Source organism: Papaver somniferum, unplaced genomic scaffold (assembly GCF_003573695.1).
Source record: "Papaver somniferum cultivar HN1 unplaced genomic scaffold, ASM357369v1 unplaced-scaffold_148, whole genome shotgun sequence".
Taxonomy (NCBI): domain Eukaryota; kingdom Viridiplantae; phylum Streptophyta; class Magnoliopsida; order Ranunculales; family Papaveraceae; genus Papaver; species Papaver somniferum.
In genome coordinates, this window is record NW_020624154.1 from 540,883 (window position 1) to 550,752 (window position 9,870).

General features: G+C 37.0%; 1 long non-coding RNA gene across 1 annotated transcript; it reads left to right on the plus strand.

Moving 5' to 3' along the window:
* The first annotated feature begins 5,930 nt into the window (after positions 1 to 5,930).
* On the plus strand, positions 5,931 to 9,660 carry LOC113335437. Its single transcript, XR_003353344.1, has 3 exons — positions 5,931 to 6,106; positions 7,929 to 8,012; positions 9,313 to 9,660. It is a non-coding gene; the product is annotated as an uncharacterized LOC113335437 (long non-coding RNA).
* The last annotated feature ends 210 nt before the right edge of the window (positions 9,661 to 9,870 follow it).

The window sequence follows — 9,870 nt, forward strand, 5'->3', positions numbered from 1 at the left end:
TCTGCTTCCTGTCTGCAAAGTTTTCCCGCCAAAATATGATTTGGACGAAGGTGAAGAAGGGTGGCCCCCTAACCAGAGTAGGGTGTGAATAGTAGCTGCCCTGGGTTGTCCCTTATCAACTGGGTACCCCTTATCCATAGTGAGATTCCAAATATCAGGTGTCCTCCGGGTGCCTTAGACAACTTTTCGTGACGATTTTTCCAAAAAATGTTTATTGGCCAAAAATACCTGCACACACATAAAACACCATAATAAGTACAAAAATGAGCACTATCAATATATAAAATCGAGACAAATCAGACACAAAAATGTGTCTATCAGGTATTTGCAGTAAGATTCGTTAGTCCATGTGCTGCTTAATTTCCTTTCCTGTAGTTGTGTTGGTTGGCGCATTGCGGAATTTGACTCGTGTTCAGTTCGATTATCGTGGTTTTTCTGGAGATGTACCCTGGCGGTCCAGCTTCTGAAGTCAGGGAACGAGGCAGATTTCCGAGTCAGTTTTGAATTGTACTTTTGTCCAGCTCCGTTCTTTTGTTATCTTTGACGCTATGGGGCTGTTAGAGCAGTGGTGATCCCTAGCAGTTGAGCTACCGCGAACATGGTTCTTGCGGTCGCATCTCTACATATGAAACATGCTCTTGCTATTCCAGGGTGTCCTCGTGCTTCTCCGTCCGTGTTAATCTTGATCCAGTCTAACCTAAGTTTGATCCTCACGCTGCTCTGTTCGTGTTGATCTTGATCCAGTCTAAGCTAGAAATCAGTCACTTATCCATATTGTTATAGATGTTCGTGCTTCATTTCCAAGGTTTATGCGAGTTGACATTCCAGGTAACACTGGAGGTTTTTCTGAGCCCAATAGTATTCCCGTCGAAGATTAAGACTATCAATGCTATGTATCATGGGTTTGGTTATTTTGGCGGTATATGAATCCAGTCCTGGCTACCCATAAGGACCAAAATAGGAAAGCAAAAATTGTGTTGATAGTAGAGTGTAGCTTTACTTGTAGAATTTGTGAGATTGTTGTCTGTGGGGACAGAATGTTATGAAGATTCTGGACGATGTTTGAGTGATTAGGTAGCTTCATAAAGAATATGTTTCGTGAGGCTACAACAACTTGATAGTGAAGGAGTATGTACCCAACAGTTTCCAGATCAAAATTGAATAGTAAGCAGATATTGGGGTCAGTGAGGTGGATATGGATTAGAATATTGAGGGTCTGGAAACCTTCATGGATTGCTTTCCACAAGAAAAGTTGTACTTTTGGAGGACATGTAAGTGTCTAGAGGAACGTAGACATTGGGAATGAGTTTTGATGTGATTGATCTGAAGTGTTGGTTAAGCATTTGTATCCAGATGTTGTGGTGTATCTTCCAGATTTGGTGAAAGATCATATGATATCATCGACTGATTTTTTTTGTTTTTGTTTTGGGAAGTGGATATTCACGATTAGTTGAACTGTGGGGGAGGGAGGAGGATTAGCTTATCGTGGTTCCAGGTATAAGTTAAATAATCGATGAGGTTGGCAACTATTCAGATGTTAACAAAGCGCACGATCCAGGGTATTAATGAATTGCAGAATCCAGTTTGCTTGGATACGTTGTTTAATTATTGGAATGAGGGATGTTAATCGCTTACATTGTGGGGTAGTTGGAATTTCTGAAAAGATGAATTGATGTTTAAGATATTTTTCGTTGCAGAGAGTAGCCAAATTGAATCCACTTTTTCATGGATGTTCTGAAAACATTTCATGCTTAGCGCTTTATTATGATCTCTACTGCTTTGGATGTCCATCCCGCTTTCTGATTTGATCTTGATCAACTTACCCCAGCCTAAGGGATGACTTTTCCTGACTGAGGAATCATGTACCTACAAAATTTTCCCGGTGATACGATCTATTTTCTTATGCATGTGGGTAGGGAGAAGCTGCACCTGCATGTTGTGATTGAAGTAGGGTCTGTGAATATTTTATGGGTGCTAATCTCCCCGTGGGTATTAAGCATTTCCTCATTCAGCTTTTCGCTTTGTATTCTAGCCGTTGAAGTAAAGGTTCGGTTCAAAATTTTGGCAAGAAGATCCACCTTGTTTGATTTGTACTACTAGGTAAATAAGGGAAGTTGATATTGTAAGGATTGTAAAGAGCATCCACTTGTTGCTGATCAAGCCTTGGATGGTGGATAATGGTGGATTTTGATGTATTAATTTTCCAACCTGCTGAGATATTGTACACTTAGAGAAGATCTTTGAGTTGATTAGTGCCTTCTGTCGATACCTTATATATTATGAGGATATCGTCCACATTCATAAGGTAAAGAATTGGTGAGGCTTTATGTGAGATGTGTAATCCCTTCACAACTTTTTGTTCCTCCATGTTTTCCAAGTTTGTCGAAGAAGAAGAAAGTGAGCCTCCTTGCCTTACCTAGTTAGAGTGATGTGTCCATGCGGTGTTCCATCGATGTTGATCTAGTATGTGACCTTTGAGGTGCATCACATGATGTATTCTATAAAATCATTTGTGAAACCTAATTTGGTAAAAGCTTTTCTAATGAAACCCCAATCTAGGCTATCGTAGGATTTTCGAATATCTAGTGCGCTCTTTTGGGATATTTGGTGTTGGTTGAGGTTTTAATATGGTGAAAAAGCTCCCCAACAATTACTACGTTATCATGAATAGACCTTTGGGGTACAAAAGTGCTTTAATAAGAGCTTATTAGGAACGGGAGGAGGGGCCATAGTGGTTGACTAGACTTTTTGAGATGATTTTATAGGTGATATTACAGATCCCTATAAGTTTGAATTGTGATGATTTGGATGGGTTGTGTGGCTCATGAGGGGATGAATATTGAAAAATTTGAAAGAAAACTATTCTATATATGGTTCTCAAGCTTCCTCCCATAAGGGAGTTTTGGGACCAAACCTATGTAATATCATAAATCGCTAATGTATCAATGTGGAGTTCCAGGGACGACCAATGTTCTATGTATCAAAAAAAAAATTAAATAAAAAAAAACTATGTACCATGTATATTAACTATGTATGGGTTGTTTCCCAGAAATATTTGAAACACTTACTAGTGTATCCATCCGGACCTGAAGCACGCTCAGAACCGATGGAGAATAGGGCTTTCTTGATCTCTGCAAGAGTTACTTCCTCAGTGAGCGAGGCTCATTAATGGGGTGGTAACCCAGGGATGATTGTTATAAATAGGCTTTCGTCTATTACAATATTTGGTGTTTTATATATTAATTAGTGAAGTGATCAACCATGGCATCCTTGCCTACAATCCAGTTGTTTTTTTGATCTTGTAGTTGTTGTTTGTTTGTTGCAATGATAATGTATTATTTCTTTGGTGTGGAAGAAGGTGGTATTACTATCGCCTGATCGTAACCGTTGGACTATTGATCTTTGCTGCATGTAAGGTGCATGGAGGTCAAGGAATGTCATGTGTTATGCTCTGGTTTTTTTTTCTTGGAGCAGCCAGTATGTCAAGTCATTGCCACTACATGTATCACGTGGGTGGTAAGCCATTTTGATTTAAGCAATTGATTTCTTGATCATAGTGGGGAAGATGGTCGAAAGTTTCCTTGCTCCAATCAGTAAGGGTTTCACTGGTTGATATGAGCTTGAGTTGTAGATTCACTGGAGTAATCCATAAATATATGCTCGAATTTATAATTCTTGTTCTCTTACCTGTCAATTGCCCTTGTTTAAAGAAGGATTAAGGCGTTATCTAAGGCTATTCGTGGTAGGTCAGTAACTCCTGCGTGCGGGGTGAAAATTCTCCATGATTTGTTTTCATAACTTTTTTGAGCCATTCCAGGATATTTCCATGTCCTTGTTGATTGTTTATCCAAGTTAACAGATCGCCTTAGACACCTAGGTCCATGGGTCACGTTTGATCAATTAGGTTAAGGAAAGGCTGAGTCTGTCCATATGTTATATGTTTGCTTCTTTTTTTCTTCCAGTTTGATCCATAACTTCATTAAAGTAACAAATCAGAACCCATGATGCGCTAGTGTTTGAAAAAATTGATGGAAATTCGTCCCAAAGATCTCTTCTCCCACATAGTGATATGGAAGGCCATAGATGCTCGTGCCAATCCACGAGCGCTTAGATGTTGGAGGAGTAACAAGGGCGTGTATACAATTTTTGGATTGTAAAATGATTTGCACAATATTGTGGTTGTCTTTCCATATTAAATAAAATCCTCCTCTCCTATAAAATTTAGAGCAGTAAAATGACTCTGGAATTGAAGTGATTGTGCAATTAAGGTGATATGAGTCACTTTCCGATTCTATTTTCATTTTCTATTGAGTCACATCTCATTTCCAGTGTCTATTAAGCCGATTACAAGAACTTCACAGACAAACAAAAACCTCATTTGATATTATTCATAAATCGTAGTTTTACCCTTCATTTTCCTTTTTTTATAGAAAGTATCCTCGGAGGGTTATAAGGAAGTTCTAACAAAAGTTAATTTATATATTTTTTTTCTGAAGTGTGAAAAACATCAATCTAATCTCCTTCAAAACAAAAAACTTAATTTAATATTATACGCGAACTAAAAATTTGACCTAAAACTTGAGTTATATCCACGAGTTTTTCTTTTATTGGAGTTTTTTTCTTCATTTTTTCTGAGTTAAGCAAAAGGACTCGTTCCATAAAAAGAAACTACATTACACAGACTAACAATAAAGACCTTCAGGAGGTCTTTGGCCAAGACATTATACAACAAAGTAGGTAGAGTATATCAAAAATATTGTGTTGATATGATGTACATCTACAAGTATCCAACCACATAAGGAAACATAATTCAGATTGGAAACAAGATTGCAAGGATATTATAGAAGATTTTTTTGTTTCCCATTTTATTTAGATTCTGTATATACGATTTTGTATCATTCCTTTCTTATGTAACCTTGTGGAAATATAAATACAAAAGTTGTTTTCTCTCCCAAGCATCAAGCGAAAATAAACCATCGATTTATCTTTAATATAATATCAAAATAGTCTAGGTTTAATCTTGGGATAATTCTTCTTTTTTTAATCAAATTTTCCCCAGTATCGTTTTCCTTTTATCAAGTTTCCAATGGCATCACTTTCAATCATGTTTTAACTATAAAGTTAGATGATGGTAATTTTTTGTTGTGGAAATCAAAGATCATGGCTTTTGTTCGTTGTCATGAATATATGGGGTTTTCTTGATGGATCTCGCCCTTATTATCCCTCAAATGTTATAGTAACTCTGGTAGGATCGAGAAAGATAACTGAGAATGATATTCCGTAGTATTTAACCTGGAAACAAAAAGATCAACTTCTTCTAAGTGGTATCGTTTCTTGGTTTTCTCAGGTTATACATACTCAAATTTTTGGAGTTACGACCTTTCAAGAGGTATAAAAACAACTTGAGAGGATTTTTGCCTCGATCTCTCCTACTCGCATGATAGGACTCTAATTATAACTTGTTAACATCAAAAAAGGGCCTTTGAGTATCCTTGATTATCTAACAAAAATAATATTTTTTTGCTGCCAGTTTAGTTGCTATTTCACTGCCTTTTTCTGATTCATAACTTTCTTTGCGTATACTTGTAAGGACCCTCAATCTCGTCAATGCTATTTGACTGGTCTAACGATGATCAATAGATGAATTAACCGCAAATGACTCAATTAATTAGAGACGCACGTTAATTAATAGAAATTAATATATCAACGATCTAGTTACGAAATTAGTATCACTAGATAGGTCTCGAAAAGTTATGCGCAATGGACTACTCGAACGTGTCAATCGGATAGCAGACGAAGAAGATATCATCAGTTTTGTTTGAAGGGCAAAATAGTCTTTTTACAGAAGTACCGCCTTGGATTCCCTTATCCGTTCCGTGGGCGCCTTGATAATTCCTTTGGTTTTATCCAAAACCATGCGCAAGAGAAAGTCATTTTCTCCTCCTCTTTCTCTTTTCTTCTTCTCTTTTCTTCTTCTCGTCCTTCGCCGGTTGGTGAATTAGGAATCTGAATTAGAGATTTTTGTGATCACGAGAAGCAGGGAACAATCGAGTGTTAGTTGATGGTGGTGGTTGATTATTCTGGTGAACTCAAATCAGCAGACAAGGTAAATCGGAGATTATTTTAGGGTTTCGCCTTTGTTTGATTTCTTTATGAATTTGAGTATAATTTGGTGATGTATTTCGTGGGTTTGTTGTTAATTAGAGTTTAAATGGATGTTTGAGGTTTAATTTTAGTTTTTGTGTCAAATCAATTTGGGAATTAGGGTTTTTATAATGGGACCTAGGGTTCCTGAGTTTGAGTGATAGAAATAGTGGTGATTTGAAGAAATATTGGTGTTATTACAAGCTTGGGTAAGTGATTGAATTTGGTATCTGAAAAATGTAGAAGAACATGGAAGTTGTAGTTCAAGTTGCAGAAATTGAGTTAGGAGATGTATGAACTGGTGCAACAAGATTGGAATGAAGCTTGCAGTTTTGAGGGTTGTGGTTTTGGCTTGAAGTTGTGGTGGCGTTATTGAATTGGCAGGAGACATGAAGAACTGATATTGAAGATGATTTGGAGTTTGAGCTTACTGTGATTGTTATGGGAAATATGTTTTAGATGAGAATTAGATGAATGTTAGGTTAAGATGGAGATGGAGTTGTTATGATTGAAGTTGAGGTATTGGTGGTCTGATATTGAGAGGGATTGGAAGAGTTGATGCTATTGAGTCACAGATGAAGATGAAGATGAGGGCTTTCTGTTGATTTTAAGTTAACAAGAAGTAGAGCAGGATTGTTTTGTTGGCAGTAAATTTGAGAAGTTATGATTGTATGTTAATTTGCATGGGACGAAGATGAGTTGGATAATTACAGGTATGATGGTGGTATGGTTATGAGGTAATCTTGAGAATGAATATCTCAATTAGATGAAGTAGTCATGCAGGTTGTGATGAAAGTGATTGAAATTGAGAATTCTAGAGTTATAGTTGCGGTTTAGTGAAGCTGATGGTGTTGAAACTGAACTTGTAGTGAATTTAAGATATGGTGGATATTGAAATGATGTTGCAGTTGATTATTTGTGGAACTGATGCTGTTAGTGTTATGGTTCAAATAAAGATTATAAAGTTCAGTTTGAAAGAGGAGTTGCAGGTGCAATTGGGTTGATCTGAGTATGCAGTTACAAATATTTTCAAGTTTTAGCTGTGGCTTGAGGATTGGTAGACAAAATGTAGTTGAAATGAGTTAGTCAATTTCAAGAAGATTGTGTATTAGTGTGGGAGCTGATTATATGGAAGCTGTATGGTAATGTTGGATTAATGCTGTTGAAAGTTTGTTAGAAATGAAGATGGAAGACAGTTACATCTTATAGAACTGTGTATAATTAGAATGGTGTCTGTAATGGTTTTGCTTTTGACTTTGAGTTTCCTTTCATATCAGTCATATGTTTAACTGTTTTGTTTCACTTAACTTAGATTTCTGACTGAGTCGGCTTTCTTGACTCAGCGAACCTTGACCTGGTAGGCTCGTTTGGCTAGACTTGACCGTTGACTGGACTTAGACGTAGATAGTTAGTGACCGTTAGTTGACCCAGTTGGGCCAGGCCTTGTGTAATCGGCCGAACTAGTGGGCCGTGCCGGATCAGGCTCATGGACTTGGGCTTAGTTCCATGTATTTTTAGTTTAATGTTTTGGACCCTTATGGTCCGAATTGACCTTTGGTTCCTTCTACAAAGTTGTAGATATTCATTAGACGTATCCAGCGGACTACAAAATCAATCTAATTGAGTGTGCCAAAGTTATATAATGAGAATGTGTAGAACCATAAATGGGCTTAGAACCATTAAATAGTTCACTTAGTCTGTAACTAGAGAATTGTATGAGATTATGTTATGAGCTTTGTGTAGGCCTTTTGGCTAATCTCTTAGAGTGATTGTGTGATTAACAGTTAGTCTTTATTAACAACGATCGATTCAAGGATGAAGTCGTGGATCGTGGATCTCGAGGTAGGCATGGCTTGTCATCAATTCAGGTGGGAACTCTGTAACCTTCTTGTAAGCATTAAGTTTACTTTATCCGCGAGCATGATGAGTCTTTAATTTATGTACATATTGTTTGTAATTCAATGGGTATGTTGTGTAATATGCGTTGGGAGGTTTCCCCACGAAGAGTGTCTGTGTTTCTCCATAGCTCCTGGCTAAGTTTTAGTAGGGCAATGCTACGTTGTTCGAATATTACCTAGTAGTACGGCTTTTCCCCGATTGATTATTATTACATTTTATTGTCTTAAGATAGTAGTCCGGCTTAACCCCGGTTGATTATTACCTAGTAGTCCGGCTTTACCCCGTTTGATTATTATATATATTATTTTATTTGGGGAAGTCACTCATGTGCATATTGTACTTGATTGTGCAGTCTTAGTAGTATGACTGGGTTACTATGATCTTGACTTAGGCAGATATTCTAGGTTCATGACTGGATATGGTTATTATTCGGAGACTTCGGTCTATGAATAATGATTGGCCTTTTGTGAACCTGTTGTGCTGGGTCAGATCATATTAATCAAAATCTTATTATATTATAGACTTAAATGGTGACATTAGATTTTATGAGGTGTACGCATTACACGATAATATCTTACGGTACCTGGATTCATGCTATTATTTGAGACTGGAGTTATTCCTAGCATCTTCTCCTCCATTGAGTGAGACGAGGTTGGGATAACATATGTTTAGGTTGTTTAAATCTTTTCTCATAGATCTATCCGGAGGTGGATCTTTCATGGGAATTGAAGCAATCTTTTGCTCTGTGTTGCGTGTAAAAGATGTATAATCGTTTTCTTTAGTGGAACTGTGAAGCATGTTAGTGATTACTTGAATGTTATAATGGTATCCACTGAGCCCACATTTGGGATGATGTGGTCACTCGTTCCCACTTCAGTTTTTGTATTCAGAAGAAAAGGTGCCCACGAAGATATCCGTTCTCAGAGCTTAGAGTCTTATTAAATGTTAGTGATATCGTGTATCTTTTATTATGATTATTCACTGTGATTTTGTTAAACAACACATTACTAAATTTATATCACTCGAGAGATTTTTCATTTATACAATAATATCAGAGTGTATAGATTTTGTATCGGGATTAGTTTATGCAAATATGATTCTTAAAATGGGTGTTCAAGATGTGATGCTTCTATTAGGTTGTAATCCATTAGCTAAGCAGGTTTAAGAGTTGGGGGCGTCACAATACTCAATGGCCTTGGTTCTGAGTATGGCCCATTTTTTACAACCATGACTACTTATCTGATCCTGTGTTGGTTGCTAATTTACAAGGGTACTCATTGAGAAAAAAACTTTTGGGAGACCAACATATTGCAGAGTTATTTCTGCTTCTGCTAATAATGTTCAAAGGCAAACATCATCTGCTGCTCCTGCTCAACCTCAAAATCATTACCAGTGCCCCACAAATAATGGTGAAGGTAGTGACAATGATCGTGGTCGTGGACAAAGAGAAAACTTTCATTCTTTTGGAAATTATCCTCAATTTTCTCTTGCCCTTATTTCTTAAATTTGTAACTGTTATGGTCACACTGCACTTAATTGTTAAAATAGGCATGGTAATGGATACCATGTGAATCTAGTTGCAATAAATATGGATACTCATGCTCCAACTTACAACTATGTTGATCCATCTTGGTACCCATATTTTCGCTGCGACTCATCAAATAATTCATGATGTGCAGAATATCCATAATCATACTGGAATATGGAGGAAACGATGTGGTTGCTATGAGTAATGCAACCGGTTTTCCGGTCAATCATTTTAGGTCTTCTTTACATACAACATCATGTTGTTTCAAGTTGAATAATATGCTTAATGTTCCTTCCTTG